Below are 16,778 nucleotides of genomic sequence, written 5' to 3'. Positions count from 1 at the left end.
TGACGATTTGAGAGTATCTCCAGAAGAAATCGAAGATGGCTGGTGTAAAGGGGCCAATTCCATTATTGCTACATGACTATAGTTCCTAAAAAGACTGAGAGTTATTTGTATCAAGTTAATTTGATACATACAACTTCTTTGGGAAGTCAGCATGTTACTTTGTCTTGTATGGACTTCTTTGTAGTCTTTTTTGTACCTCAGAAACAGTGCCTAGCTGAGACTATGGTTTGTCCAATAATAGCAGCAAAATTTAAAGACTTTATACATCCGAGTAAAACACTGAATCAATTTGATAAGCCACAATTTCTTCTGAAACTAACAAATGCCAAAACTATGAATAGGTACAAGTTTTTAACTAGAAAGTGTGCTATTGATTCTGCTTCTCTGATGCAGAATATACTACATATATTTAATTATCTAAATTCTTGAACAGCATTTGGGATAGAAATTTAGAAGCTTGTGTGATATAGTTCCAGCAATTATATCCAGAAATAAATATCCGGGTGAGTTAAATTAATGTCTTTGTGCGTGTACACATGCATACACAGACACAGACACACAGATTTACACATGGCTATGTCTATAGACAGCAAGCTCACATTTATTTATACTTAAATATTTGAATATACCTTATACAATTTTATCTTTCTATCATCAAATTATATTTTTCTCCTTGCAAACCCTGGTATCCTAAAAGATTTGTATTTCTACAATGACATATTTACAAAGACGGAAAGATAATCCAAAGTAATCTGTAATCTCTCATTCCTTGCCCTCCTTCTGCCAGTTTAGCTAAGGAACATAAACAAGAACAGTGACCCAAGAGCCAAAGGGAGATTCTGCCATCACCATCATTTCTTTATATCCTGCATGCTAACTGTGTTCTTTCTGTGGTTTGATAATTTGGGATCTCAGATTTAGAGATGAAAATTATTACAACTGCATTAAGGCTTGGCTCCCACATTTCACTGTCTTTTTACATTCATGGTCATTTAAAAGACATGCCTAAAGTTTGATAAAGCATTGATGACTCTCAATAAGAATAATGTGCACAAATGGATCCAGGCTTCCCAATAAATCTGAATCCAGGCTGAGCGGTTGTCTGAGCATTTCCCCCAGATTTGCTGCCGAATACTGCCATCAAGTGTGGAGTTACAATGGCAGTTTCTAGAGGTAGTTTCAGTGTAGATGTGGTAGTGCATGGGTTTTCCAGAGCTCTGATACTTAGATATGATTTCTTTTTCAATTTTTTGACAAGTTCTCAGTAGACACCAGATGCCTTTTAAAATGTTTCAGAGAATCTTGCCTTGATACAGCCCTTTTAACCTTTATAGCAAAGGAGAAATATGTCACATGAAGAACAGGAAAGACCTGTAGACTATGACTCTGCTGTTTATTCAGGCTTTGAAGCAGGGAATGAACAGACATGAATGGCCCCCTACTGCCTTTTGTGAGTGCCCCAAATTATTCTGCTCAATTTTGTATTATGAGGAAACCTCTGCTTAGCTTCTCAACTAAACATGGATTAATTAAAAAATAAATGCACAAACAAACAATCTTTCTTTGTTGTTTTTAAGCAAGTAATTTGTGTATATAAATGAATCCAAATTATCTACCAAAATGTCCTGAGTAGATTGCCTGGCACAGAGTAAACACTTAAAAACTATATATTGAATGAATGTAAAATTAGGTAATAAAACTCAGTGTGTCATTCAAAATGCATCAAAGTATTCCTCCAGCACAGCACCTTTCCAACCGTACATTTTGTACTCCCCTGACCAAATAAAGTTTCTACTCCAACTAATATTGAAAAATCAACAAAAAAATATGTTTTCTTATATCACTGACTTTTTAAAATGTCATTTCTTTTATATACTATATTCTACAGCCCTAACTTTACCAGTAAATATCCTTGGAAATATGCCTCAGAATTCTAATCACTTTTTTATGTCTAATTCAATTGTGTTGGTACTGAGTCTGAATTAATCCTCCTCATCTCTGATCACCTTTAGCACTGAGTCTCAATCTCACATCTGAAATAATTTCTCATCTTTATAAATGAATATACTTTTAAAGTTAATAAGCTATTTGAGACAGGGTTTGTATTTCATATTTGAATTGGTCAAGTCCAATTGGCTATCCTGGAGAAGTGATGGCGGTCTGTAATCCTAGTGTGATGGTTAATATTGAGTGTCAACTTGATTGGATTGAAGAATGCAAAGTATTGTTCCTGGGTGTGGCTGTGAGGGTGTTGCCAAAGGAGATTTCCATCTGAGTCAGTCGACTGGGAGGGGCAGGTTCACCCTCAATCTGTGTGGGCACTGTCTAATCAGCTGCCAGGGCAGCTAGAATAAAGCAGGCAGAAGAAGTTGGAAAGAGCAGACTTGCTGAGTCTTCTGGCCTTCATCTTTCTCCTGTGCTGGATGCTTCCTGCCCTCAAACTTCAGACTCCAAGTTCTCCAGCTTTTGGTTTCTTGGACTTACACCAGTGATTTGCCAGGGACTTTTGGGCCTACTACCACAGACTGAAGGCTGCACTGTTGGCTTCCCTACTTTTGAAGTTTGGGGGCTGGCTTCCTAGTTCCTCAGCTTGTGGATGACGTATTGTGGGACTTCACCTCGTGATCAGGTGAGTCAATTCTCCTAATAAACTTAAGTCAACTCTCCCTGTCATTTATACTTATATCCTATTAGTTCTATCCCTTTTGAGAACCCTAATACACCTAGACATGTACAGCCCCATCCAATTCACCCAGTGTACTCCACCTCTTTTTCAATGGCACAAAACTTTCAAATTCCACCAATTTTTAGCAAGATATCTTAGACTCCTAGAAGCCTGTGGTGATATGACAAAAGGGAGGTGACTGAAATCTGCACAAGATCTTCTTTTGAACCAAGACCAAGCACCCTCACTTTTATGTTATAGTCATTAATTCATTCAATCTTATAGAAATGTCACTTTTATAAAGTCTTCTATATGTCTGTAAGCAGGGCATACATAAACAAGTCATTTGCCCTACAAAGCGCTTAGTTAAATGACATAGACATTTTAATTTTGTTAAGAAGAAAACTCATGGGAAATAAGTCAGTGGAAAATGAGAGCAACTAGGGTATATGTCACGTGATATAAAATATTTTAAAATAAAAATATAGACTTTGAGCTCAGAGAAGGCACTTGCCATGAGGCAAATTAGAACATTAGTTAATATACCATGTGTCTAGTATTATCTAATGATTGCACATGTTCAAAAAGTTGGAAGTTTGCAAAATTCAATTAAATTTCAGTCTGGCATTTTAAGCACTTTATATAAAAGGAACAAAAAGTTTTATCCCTATTTCCAACAGACAATAGTATTACATATATTCAGATGATAGCATAGAGCCACAGTGACAGGCCCTATGCTCAGTATTTCACATACACTACAGTCCAGTAATAAATATTTATGTGATTTAATGTCTTTGTGTGCACACACATGCATATAAAGATACAGGCACACAGATTTACACATGGTTGTGTCTATAGACAGCAAGCTCACATTTTTTGATACTTAAATATTTACTTATACCTTAGACAATTTTATCTTTCTATCACCAAATTATTTTGATAGGTAGGTAAAATTATTCACATACTATAAAGGAGGTCAAATAGTTTTAGCTACTTAACACGTTAAATGTTAGAATAGCCATGATTCGAACTTAGGCCTATGTGATTCTACTCCGTAAACTTTAAAGATTTTATGTAATAATATAAAGAATCACTAAAGTCATTCAGTATAAGTTGAGTTGTTTGGTTTGCTGTTAGGGTGATAATTATTAAATATTTTCTATTGATTTGGGCACAGAATTTGTTAATCATGGTTTCTTCTCCTTTTCTTCCATTGGTGTGAAATGCATATACATGTAATACTCTAAATCCAAATCTTGAACGCCCTTTGAAATACAGCTTAAATATTTGTTTTTAGAAATTACCTGTACTAATTCATCTCATACCATTTTGACTATTCTGATACTTCATATTTTATCAGTGCTTAGATTATCTATTTATATTTACATTTTTACATTTATTGTAAAATGTTTCGTAGTTGGTTCATGAATATCAGTCTAACTTGGTTGCAAGTTCTTCGAGTAAAGGAATCAAGTCTCATTGAAATTTCCATCCACTATTCATTCCTACCTAGAACCCAATATACTAGCTCATAGCATTGCTGTTGGAGAGTTTCCTGTGTTGATTAATATTTAAGTCCAAAAGACTGAGAATGTTTTATGAGTGAAAGAACAGATCACAAAGCTATGAATTCTAAGCCATATTCAGCCTGATGAACCACATTTAGGTAAATAGTTTAATGTTTTTGGTTATAAAAAGGGGTTTGTCATGTAAGGATTATAATATTTAAAAATGTGTTCCTATGTGCTATTGATTTGGTAGATAAGAAAAGGTCAAAAACTGACATAGTAACTAAGGAATGAATTTAGATCCCAACATCATTGAGACAACGTGGCAAGCAGTGTCTTTCAATAGGAAGACAGTAGATCTAGGAGGTAAGGGATGTGGGTTGTATTTTCTATTCTTAGATTTACAAAGTGAAATGTAAAGCATACCTCTTAATCTCCTGACCATAGTTTTCTCACCTGTAAAATAAAGATATAATGTTATATATGTCCATAAAATCTCATGGGTGGTGAAGATTAAATGGGATATAAGATGAATGGTATTGTAAGTTTTATACTAACAAAAAGGATTAATCACTGTAAAAGCACACTTTGTTGGATAGCAAGAATAACTGGCTTTTGTTCTCTTTCTGGAGTATGCATGCTACCTTGTCACTCAGCAGCTGGTCTAGGTTGTGGCACAGCTATTTTCAAGGAATCTCAGTCCGTAGCACTGCCAGTGTACTATCCTCTGATTAAGAGGCTCTTGAGCTCTGTGGGCTAAGAATTGCTCTTCTATTGTATCCTATCAGTTGTCTAGCATGCATCTAGTAAAAAATGTTTGCAGCAAAGATCTTCATAGATAGGCTGAGTGGAAAAGGCTTGGAAAATAACAAAGTTAATTACTTTGAGGATGGCTTAGAAATGTCATTTTGCCCATTTGCCCAATATAAGAGATGCTATGACCCATTTTTTATGTATATGTATATACATATATATGTGTGTGTATGTGTGTGTATATATATATATTGTGTGTGTGTTTAATTCGGACAATCTTCTATAAGGTGCTAATAGTATTGGGTCTACAGTGGGATTAATCTCTAGAATTAACATCTGCATCTATTCTGCAGAATCAATATGATTTTGAGGATCAAATTTAGAGGTTTATACTAACTGCTGCTTTGAACTAACCTTAGGTCTATTTTGTCTAGGAACCAGAGAGTCACTTCTAGCAGTGAAGGAGAAAACTTTCAAATAGCCCCTCTGCATCTCCTACCTGATGGTTAATGCTGGCTGAGGATTTCAGTGACAATTCAGAATTAAGCATCTATAACTGCAAGTGGACAACACTTGTAAATTCAGCTCTTCTTTTCCTCAAGCCTTACTTTCCTGGATGCCCAAAAGACCAACAAAACACTGGGATCAAAGAGAGACGCAGCTTTTGTATAAATGAAAACCAAATATAGCAATATATCAGAGGTCACAATCATGACTGACACAAGTTAGTGAACTACCAATATCCAGTGAGACTGGAATGCCCTCCAGTGGCATCCATGAGACCCTAGTCTGTATGGGTAGAGGCTGCTCACTTCCCCTTCTGCAGTCTCATGGATTGGAATACTTCCCCGCCCTGTGGCCCCACCACCCTCTGCCTCTGTGCCTAATCTTGATTTTCACTTCTTCAAACTGCTGGCCAGAATTCTTTTTCAACCTGGATAGATCATCCTATAACCACAACTCTGTGGTTCAACATGGATAATACCTGCTGCTAAGTCTTGCATTTAAGGTTAGTTAATTTGGGTACTGACGCCAACATTGCAAGTAAGTGTAGCTATTCCTCATTTTCGTGATCTCAGCCCAATTGCGTAAGTTACTCACATTGTTTATATATATTTTTATTTTTTTCCGAGATAAGGTCTTGCTCTGTTGCCCAGGCTGGAGTGCAATGACACGCTCGCAACTCACTGCAACTTCCACCTACTAGGCTGAAGCGATCCTCCCATCTCAGCCTCCCAAGTAGCTGGGAATACAAGTGCAAGTAGCTAATTTTTTTGTATTTTTTGTTAAGATGGGGTTTCGCCATGTTGTCCAGGCTGGTCTCAAACTCCTGAGCTCAAGCAATTCACCAGCGTCAGCCTCCCAAAGTGTTAGGACTACAGGTGTGAGCCACTGCACCCAGAGAGTAACTCTAACCTTAAATCATTTTTTCAACTCACCCCCACTTCCCAGACAACTCCCTCTTTTGGTGCCAGTATCTTTCGGTATGAAGTATACATAGGAAATAATGTAAACTTCATTATTTTTGCTGGGTGATTTTATACTTGTTTGCTCACAGCCAGGCTCTGCTCTGAGACCTTCTCTAACTTCCCGGGCTCTTAATGATTATTTCCCTTCTCTGAACTCCTTTACCATCCATCTATACCATTCACTTGAGACATAACAAATATTCCATTTGTGATTATTAAGTGCTTGCAGAAGTCCATGACCTCGGTGCTATAGGCTTCTAAAGTGCAAGTACTATACTTCATAATTCTTTCTGTACCACATTATGCTCTGCAATACCTTGCTCATTTTATGTGTAGCAAATATGTTGATGTTGAACATTGTATTTTTCTCTTAAGAACTTAATTCTGCCTCTCCTTTTAAATGTTTTATCGTAGTTGTTATATTTCTTGTCTGTTGCTTCATTTCTTTTCCATTCTTCCCTTCAAACCAACATGATTTGGATTGAATAATCTTTTTTTTTTTCTTTCTTTCTTTCTTTTTTTTTTTTTGAGACAGATTCTTGCTCTGTCACCCAGGCTGGAGTGCAGTGGTGCAATCTCAGCTCACTGCAACCTCCAACTCCTGGGTTCAAGCAATTCTCCTGCCTCAGCCTCCCGAGTAGCTGGGACTACAGGCACATGCCACCACGCCCAGCTAATTTTTGTATTTTTAGTAGAGACGGGGTTTCACCATATTGGCCAGGATGGTCTCGATCTCTTGACCTCGTGATCTGCCAGCCTCGGCCTCCCAAAGTGCTGAGATTACAGGCATGAGCCTCCACACCCAGCCCGGACTGAATAATTTTAATGAAAACCCAAATTACTAACAAAGTTGAGAATGGAAATGATTAGAATCTAGTTTGGGTCAGATATTTTGGCCATTTGATTACCCAAATCAGATTCACTACATGGCTAATTTCACCATCTTGATAACATCAGTCTTCGAACTGCAGTGCTGACTTTCACAGCACTAAATAAACATAATCACAACTGCTGGATTTGGGAACTGATGTGAGCTCAGCCTCTTTTCTCACTTAAGACAAGTCTCTACAAACAAAACCAAGTAAGCAATTTGAAACAATCCTATAATTATGTATGGTAGCCTGGGGGTGATGGGGGATACACAAAATAATTTTAACTTCCTTTATCTTTTGCAAGTATCGTCAAAAATATTTCAGGTAAAACCCAATTTTTATTGCTGTGATCTATATCAGACACATGGAGAAACTGAAGCCCAAAGAAGATAAGGGAGTTTGCTAAAGGTATACAAATAATGATTCAAATAGTTAAGACTAGAATTCTTGCCAACATGATTCCAATTGCACCAGGTCACCTCTTACACCTCAATTATCAGGCCACAGAAATGAAGATTTTTCTATGTTATTATGGTAGGATTCCTCTCTTTCAAACTCCATTGATGATTTAGTCCTTGCTTCAATCTGTCTGTGGAAGGGGGGACAAAAAAAAAGTTTGGGCTAGTTTCCTCTCTTCCAAAATGATTTCCTAAAATTTTGACATCTGCCAAAAGTTTGGACTCAGAAGAGACCTTTGAAATCTCTAAACCTTAATTTCAAATATTTTTTGGAGACATAGCTGTGACATGATTCCTCAGGAGTCCTAGCCACCTGCCAAGTTCGAAGTGTTTTTGTTCAGCTGTTTTTAACTTACTGCCCAAAGAGTTCTTAATTTTAATAAGATGGAGAATTGTTTTTTTTTTCTATTGGCCTATAACTCCAAAACAATTAAATGGGTGGACTACATGAAAAAAAAAGAAAGAAAAGGCAAAAACAAAATACAGCATGATTATTGTTTGAGTAATTTGATAAATAAATTATGTATTTGGAAAAGTGACATAAATGTTGGACAAAACACAGAGACCACTGTCTCTCAATCAACCCTAAATGATTTACTGAGTGTCAACAAAATATCTGGTCAGTATTTGGTGCTATTTAGGAAACAACGTGGGAAAATATTGCCCATGCCTTAAGAGGACACTCAACTCAGCCTGCTAATTAGTATAATTACATATTTGAGTAAGATATTTTAAATAAAAAAAGTAAAACATCCAACAGCTGTAACATTTTTAAAAACATTGTCTCATATATAGCCATTGCCTATGTATGCTAGAAGGTAGGAGCCAATAAAATATTCACTAATGCAATTTCTTGTTGTTTATTAAGTGGCCTTAAAAACTAGAACCAGTAGTTGTGAACTTGCATAACCCTTATGGCTGTTGAGAAAGACACAAGTTGATAAATCATTTTCCTCTTTTCTGTAAGTTTATTTTTCAATTTTCTAACAGAATAGCCGATTTCAGTCTTGCCAATTAGAAAGACATAATTGTAAAGACAGCAAAATTATATTATATCAGCCCGTAGCTATGATCTCGGTTGAAAGCATAAGGCTGTATAGGTACCAAAGTCTGTTAAAACACCCAGAGAGAAGACGATGCTTGAGTAAATGTCTTGCTTTCTTGAACCCTCAATCAACACATTTAAGCCATTTGGTATATGGAGAACTGCCATAGTGCTAGACAATTGAATAATTCTGCTGGATTCTGTTGGAACACTGTCTTGTCTTCAAGAGAAGACTGAAGATTTCTGAAGTCATGAATCACCTTTATTGCTTGTCCTCTCGAAAATTATACATTCTTCCCCTCTGACTTAACCAAATAGAATGTTGTCACGTGACTTTTTCCTACATTTCACAAATAAATGTTGCAAATCACAGACAGTTCTCTAGAAAGTGAAAGACATGTATTTTGCAATAATACAGTGATTTTTGTCTCTATTATTCAGGATGATTGATGTAAATATAATCAGTCTGTCTCTTAGATATTGGTAAAATAAAGTGATGGTTGTTGGCTCTGCAATGAGAGACCATCTGTACTGGGATGCCTTGAGGAATTGAAAGGTTGGCATTTTCACAGCATGAGATAAAAGATCATAATTATTCAGTTAGTTTATAAAGGATATGACTAAACCAGAAAACTCAGGTCTAATATTTTCTTCAAATAATGAATTATATAAATTGGTTTCTAGAATTAGAAAAGATCAACTTTAAAAATATTGAAGTGCTGTATCCATGAGGTTTCAGTGTTTTCATCTCTTTGTGTACTTACATTGCCTAGATTCACTTCTCACTTCATGCTCTCCCACCTAATTTCTACACTATGCTTTTAGATCTGGCTTAAAACCTACTTCCTCCAGTGCAACCTGAGCTAGGACCAAGACAGCCTATAATCCTATTACCTTCTCATCCCCTTACTCATCAAAGAAACATGTGACAGACATATATTTTTTGCCAAGGACTATGCTAGATAATGAGAACCCAAACTTAAAGTAAAACATGCCCATGTTTTCCAGAAAGGCACAAAAATAATATCCAATAAATGAATAAATAATAAACCCATGTCAAAATGGTTGTAAAATAAACATTTTGTTAATCCCTGAATTCCTCCATGAGTTCACACATTGAAGACTTTTACCATTACACCTTTCCTCTTATAGCCATACCAGAAGAGGAAGTGTTTTCCTCCTGTTTATTCTTTACTTCCTGAATGTCACGGGAAGTCATTAATAATATAGGAGCCTGCCATGCTGTATAATTCTTGATCAGAGTCAATCAAGGTGTCATTTAACACAGCCTGTGCTTGACTTCTGCATATGTGTACTCTTTCAATTTCTCTCTTTCTCTCTCCTTCCTTTTCTTTTCCTTCCTGTTATTGGAAGCATGTTTCCATCCCTGTCTGTTTTAGAGTTGAGTTTTAAATGAACATTCTTTCAGTAGAAGGTTAAAATGTATAGAACATTTTTACTACATTCATTTTTCTACAGACAGAAATACTATCCAGTAACAACATTTTACTTCCAAAGAAGCTGTAGCAGTTTAGTGCATAGTTTAGTAGCAAGTAGTTTAGAAAGCTATCTTTTTCAGATATAAAATTAATCCCATGTCTCTCAGTAGTTTTAAGTGAATTTGAGAAGACAGATGAAGCAAGCATCACTTAGCAGATATGAAAGAGAAAAGGGGAATTAAAAATCAAAAGTTAGATTTTGAATAGGTAGAAAGAAAATAAATTCTGGACAAGAATAATAAAAGTTATAAATTCAGGAGATAGTAAATTGTATTCTTTTTTTTTTTTTTTAAATCAATGTTGACCAGGTTGGCCTCGAACGTGTAGCCTTGCCTCCCCGAGTGCCAGGGCAACTGGCCTGAGCCATGGCGGCTCCCAGTAAATTGTAGTCTTTATTAAATAGCTACACTGCTTTGAGGTAATGGTTTTTGTCATTATTATTTCATAATCATCATTAATACACATCTACATTAATGTAAATTGAAGAGTAGGCAAATTATCTTTATTAGGTTACTTTTTGGTCTCTCTTACTAAATTTATTTTTAACAGGGTTGTATACCTGCCATTTTTCTGTCTTCCTGTGACCCTTCTTCATCTGGAATAGAGAAAATCAGGTAATTGAAATACCAAACTTTCAGCTTACTGTCTTCTCCCTACTCTGAAGTCTGAAAAGCCACCCTAAAATAATGATGTACTTGTTTGCTCACCTGAACAAACGATTCTCTTCCTTTTCCACTCACTCAAATTTTAGTCTTAGTCTTCCATTTTCTGTGGACCCTTTTAAATGTAGTTTGAAACATATCTCTTTTAAAATTATGGAATTCAGTTTTCTGAGAAACTTTTTTCAATAGCTGCTTTTTCTCTTTTCTTGATTCCGTGAACATTCTTAATATGCTCAAAGCCAGAATCTGATGGGCACCAGTTACTATCCTAACATTTAGAAATATCAGGGTGAGGTTTCCCTGGAAACCACATGCACATAAAAACCATGCAGAGAAGACTTAGTTTCATCTCTGGTTACATTTTCTATTGAAGAGAGAAATCACCCTGGCCTGTGTGGTTTTTTTTGGAGGTGAGATTCAGGGCAAAAAGCTATGGTGGTGATTTTATCATGTTTTGACATCTATCAGACCAATAAAGTAGTTATAGTTATTGGAAAAAAAATAAAACTAATCCATATATAAGCCTGTAAATGAATTTAAAGCCCAGTCTTGGCTTTTCTCTTTCCTTATGTGGTGGAAATGACAACTGAAAGCATGGCAAGGTGTCCTGGGTATCCTACCTATCTCTGGTGAAGGAGGAGAAAATGGTGATTCCTACAGGGGTGAAGAAAAGATCAATTATCTGCAGCACACACCAGGGTGGTCAGATTGGAAGAAAGTGCCCACCAAGTATCTTTTACTGCTGAGAGAATGAACAAAAGCACACTTTATATTATATTGATTTTCCATGAAGGTACTATAATAATCAGAAGATAATAATGTCTTTTTATTAACTCATATCATAAATATAAGCGTTTTGCCCTATAACTTCTTAGAATTGCTATGCAGTGATGATAAGTCTTTAGACAGGTTCATATTGTCCTGTCATCTGAATTTCTCATCACAGAGTCTATGATTCTATATAATACATTATGCAGATGTTTCATACACTATATTAGTTAGCATGTGCTTTCATTTAAAAGTGGGGCCAATGTTTCCCTTTCCTGCATAAAAAATTTGGGCCTAACTCAAATGGATATTTTCTCAGCCAACCTGGTGACATGGTAATGCATGAAATTGTGAAGAGTAAAGTACATAGTAATTTATGAAAAGCTTAGAATTTATATTCCCTTTCCTGGAGTACAACAATAACCCTAAAAAGAAACAAGAAAACTCATCTTTTCCTCTAGCAAATTGCAAGTTCTTGGCAAGAGGAATATGCACATTAAAGAAACACAGGGATAAAGGTCATCTCCAGTCTGAAATTACTTAATAGTCCTGTTTTCCCAAAACAAACAAGAACTCACCCTGCAGAAGGGCTATGGGAAAGAAGAAAAAACAATTATCCCCATCTTCTGTAGACTTATCTACAGAGCATAGGCCAGGTTCCGTCTCAAGCTCTTTCTTCTGCTGGTCCAAAACCTAGCCATTTGTTAGCAATTTGAAAAGAAGATTGTAAAGCCAAATGACAGACAGACACTGTTCGTACTCTGTATTTAGAATGGCCCATTGTTAGTACTATCCCATTATAAGAAATAAGTTGTCTTTGTGTCCACTTGAATTAACTAGTTTAACCTCATTACCTACTTACTTGCTTTTAGACCTTTTGTTCAATCACTTCCTAAGCTATTTACTTGTAACATTGAATAAAAATAAGACTACACCAATCGTGCATGCAAACTTTTTAAAATATATGAGGTTAAACATTGGAAGCTAGGAAAACCCTTTTCTATGATTTTAAAAATGGAAAGTGTGGGTACTAGGATGTTAAATAATTTGTCCTGGAGGCCCATAATCACCAAGTGATCTGAGTCAAAATAGATGTCCTAATCTGTTATCTGGTTATCTTGAAAACAATTTGTAAATAATGAGTACATTTAAACTTGAGATCTTAAATGCATTTATGTAACGTTAAGTTACAATTTGTTAGGCAATACACCTACCTATTAGTCTTTATTGAAAGAGTGGATGTTTAATTCCCATTAATTCATACTTCTATAACAAGTCAGCCAATGTTTAGAGGAATTTCAGTGGAGAAGAAATAGCTTTATGAGGTGGTGGCTGAGAAAGTCAACATTGACTTTTCACTTGTTTCCTTCCTAAGTGACATTTTGGCAGGAGTAATGAATAAGAAAATTCCCTGTTATATTTAAAAGTTGACATTTTTAGGGCAATTTGATTTTTCTATATATTATGCATGTTTATTTCTTATAATGTCTTACAATTTTAATAGAAGAAGTTAAAAAGTATGATAGGCTACAAGTATGTTACTGAATTACCACCACCCGTAGAAGAGACTATACAGACCACTTCAAGATCCTGGAATGGTTTATACCTCCTATAAACCATTGGGCTTAGCCTTTTTTCTCTGTCCTTGCTTCTGTCTTCCCTTCTAGAAGAGTTTCCACCAGGATTTGAATATATGGCATATGTTTAGCAATCTTTCTGTCTGTATTGGTCTGGTTAAATCCCTAGATGCTTCCTTTGGAAGCATAGCTACATGCAGCCCACAGGCCAACACCACATCACCCTTGAACTCACCCCAAAACTCATCCAGAATCTCAGCTTATGTATAGCACCTCAAGCCTATGATGTTGCAAAAGGGTCTTTCTGAGATAGATTAGGAAAAGGAATGAAGTGAGACTGGCATGAAAAAATACCTGAAACATGGCATTCATATTAAAAAAAAACAACTAACCAAATTGACTTAAAAACTCAGTTCGAGGCCACTGGAAAGACATCAGAAATACCAAGAGGAAAGAATTATTTAATTTTTTAGTTTTAGTATAGTTTTATTATATGTCTACCTATGTGGGAGATAAATATGTATAAAATATGGATATCTAGAAGCTATTGAGTGAAAAATAAATTTCTGAAAGAATTGATTCAATTATGTACTTTATTTGAATACTGTTATGTAAGTGGTCATAGATTCATAAGAAGGGACTAAAAAGCTAAAGTTATAATTGGAAACCAAAGGAATTTGTAGAGATTTTCTGTAAAATTCCACTTATAACTAAATTCTTTCCAGTTCTCACTATATTGGGAGGTGGAATAATCACTGAAACCTGAGAGCTTAATTCTAGGCTCTGTTCAATTTTAACTTGTGTGGAAAACTTGGAAAAGTTAATTTGCCCTCTGGGCCTCATATCGTCATCATTTGGGTGAGAATATTGGACTAAATGGTGTGAAAGTTTCCTTTTAGATCTAAGTTAGAGAAGTCTTTTCTTCTCAGCATCAAATCTACTTAAATGCGTCAAGGGAGTCAGATCAAAGTAGAATCCTCCTTTAGCTATTTTATTGACATTTTGGGTGTGGCTCCCTGCTTCTCTTGGGTAACAGGTAGCCCCACTCAGAAATGCCACATGTTTGTAAAAGACCTTGCATTTTTATTATTATTATAGTTTACAAGAATGTGGACTATTCTTATTTTGTAAGAATTCCAAGGCCAGCTGCATCCTATTTGGGTCACTACACTGGACTCCACACATAGACATAGATAGCCTTAAAAATGAGTTTTGTAAAAATACTTACTGGTTCATGCCAGAGAAAGAGGCTGATTCCCAAGATATCTCTTAGTCAGGAGTTACCCTGACTCTAAGAGCAGAACAATCTGATGAGCGTGATCAAGGCATGAGTCTTGTAGCTCTTTACTCCAAGCTCAGGTGGATAAGACATCTTTTGAAAAACCACCTAGGCCAGGTCAGAAGAAAATTTCACAGGCCACACAGGGCCATTAATTTTCTGAGTGAGATGTGTCTCTAACCTTGCCCTCCTAATGTAGCAAATGAAGAGGTTTTATTAGAGCAATGGTTACTGAGGCCCATTGTCTAAGTTAGATTAACCTAGGCTCTCTGTATGGTCCTGTAAGTTTTCAGGCTTCAGAAAAATGTTTCCTCTGACTGCTTTAATTAAGAATAGACAGAAAAGACAAGGATCTAAGTGGAAAAGCAGTTTTGAGGCTCATGTAGGAGACAGGAAAGGACAGTAGTAGTGGAGATATTAAAGTGAGATCAGATCCCGGCAATATTTTAAATGCAGTGACAATGATATTCTTTCATGGTTTGAATGAAGAGAATAAAAGATAGGGCAAAGGAAAGGTGACTTCAAGTGTTTTGGGCCTAAAAACCTGAAGGACAGAGCTGTCATTAACCTAGGGAGAAGACTGTGGGAAAATAGATTACATTTTTAGATAATTCATATAACATATTATACCATATAAGATGGTATTATTTAATAATGATATCATTTACATAATTTGTTGATTTAACTATGCTTATATTTGTGTGTGTATATATATATGAGAAAGGTTTTGAAAACTCAAATTTGAACACTTTAAGTTTCAGATAACTGGCATGTTCATGAATCCCCTAGTGTGTTTTTCTCCACGTATATAATATTATGTATACATCTGTAATCATACTCTACATGTCATTGAAAGGAGGTAGCCAGCTTGCTTTAGGCAGACAGTAAGGGAAGGGTCCCTGTAGAACCTCCGATAAGGGAAGCTGCATAGGGGGCTTGCCTAAACACGCCCACAGGGGACAAAGGGCCCTCAAGAGCACTGGGGGAATGGGGTGGAGCCACCAGGAATTTGCGCTCTATACAAACAGGGAACCCAGCCTTAACAGCTTTTATGTAAAAGCCCTTGTATTCAACTGCGAAGGGGGCAACTGACAACCTGCTTTCAAGAAACTTTTTTCTGCTGAGAGCTTTTCCTTTTCACATAATGAGTTCTACTCCACTGACTCTTCAATGTCTGCATGCCTATTTCTTTGGTGGTGAGACAAGAACCTGAACCTAGCTGAGCTAGGGAACAAAAAATCCTGCATCATTGTTTTATAGCATTCTTCTTTCTTTGGACCCAGGTGAGTAAGGAAGATCTTTGAGAAACTCTACATGCTGCTGCTTCTTATAATATGCTTCTTCTCCAGCAGGTCTCAAAGCGATAGGACACTTGGCCTCTGATAAATAATGCGAATTTATTTCTTAATGTAATTCACCTGAAGGATGGGTACTTTTTATTTTCTGCAGTTGGCAAGAAAATGTGGTATATTGTGATAAATTAAGCCCCTCAGGCCAAGATGATGTATGGTAAGCTTTGTTGGAAGGATAGGCAAGTCTCTGATGGTGTTACAGTGACAGTGTATGGAAAGCACATGGATAGATTTTTGCCCAATGTTGAGATTCTCCAGTACTTCACTAAGCCCAGAATCACAAAAAACGATTTGGTCCCATGGCACCTTTCCATTTAAACACAAAATGTGCCTTATATTAACCCTTGAGCAATTGACCACAGGATTCTGAGGGAGATTGCTCTACACCCATGAATAAATTTGGATATGAATGTTTTCATTCCAGCTCAGATAACTCATTATTGAATTCCTTCGAGAGAACTTTGCTCCCTACATAAAAAACAAACAAACAAACCCCAAAACAAACATGAATTTCCTTTGGAGGCAACGTAGGACAATTCTCTATGGAAGAACTAATATCAGTATGGCTTACAAGGTTACTTACTTGTCCTTTAGGAAAAATAGGCCTCTTATTCCTGTACCTCCCTCTACTCTTTTCCACATTACGGTGCTTAAATGCTCTTGGCTTTCTCCTGCCCACATAAGGCCTGCCTGCAATTACAAGAGAAACCATTCGTACTGGAAATGGTTGCTCTTTGCTGCTCAGAATTAATACTGCCAGGTCTCTTTTCTTTTTATTCTCCCTCTGAACAAAGATGACGAACAGAGGGGTTACTGATTTGTCCCATTCATGCAACATATGGTTTAACAATCATTTATGGGTTATATTTCT

General features: G+C 36.3%; 2 long non-coding RNA genes across 2 annotated transcripts in view; both read left to right on the top strand.

The window, feature by feature from the left end:
- The window catches only part of LOC134729250 (uncharacterized), a 213,638-nt gene that overhangs the window by 145,926 nt on the left and 50,934 nt on the right, over positions 1–16,778 (top strand). Inside the window, exon 2 of the long non-coding RNA XR_010110154.1 lies at positions 10,819–10,883. This is a non-coding gene — a long non-coding RNA (uncharacterized LOC134729250). The remainder of the gene's footprint in view (positions 1–10,818; positions 10,884–16,778) is intronic.
- Positions 4,390–9,805, top strand: LOC134729249 (uncharacterized). The gene is made up of 2 exons (XR_010110153.1): positions 4,390–4,539; positions 5,361–9,805. It is a non-coding gene; the product is annotated as an uncharacterized LOC134729249 (long non-coding RNA).

The sequence above is a fragment of the Pan paniscus genome, chromosome 17 (assembly GCF_029289425.2).
Source record: "Pan paniscus chromosome 17, NHGRI_mPanPan1-v2.0_pri, whole genome shotgun sequence".
NCBI classification, from domain to species: Eukaryota; Metazoa; Chordata; class Mammalia; order Primates; family Hominidae; genus Pan; species Pan paniscus.
Note: the sequence above shows the minus strand (reverse complement) of the source record. Positions and strands in the feature narration are given on the sequence as shown.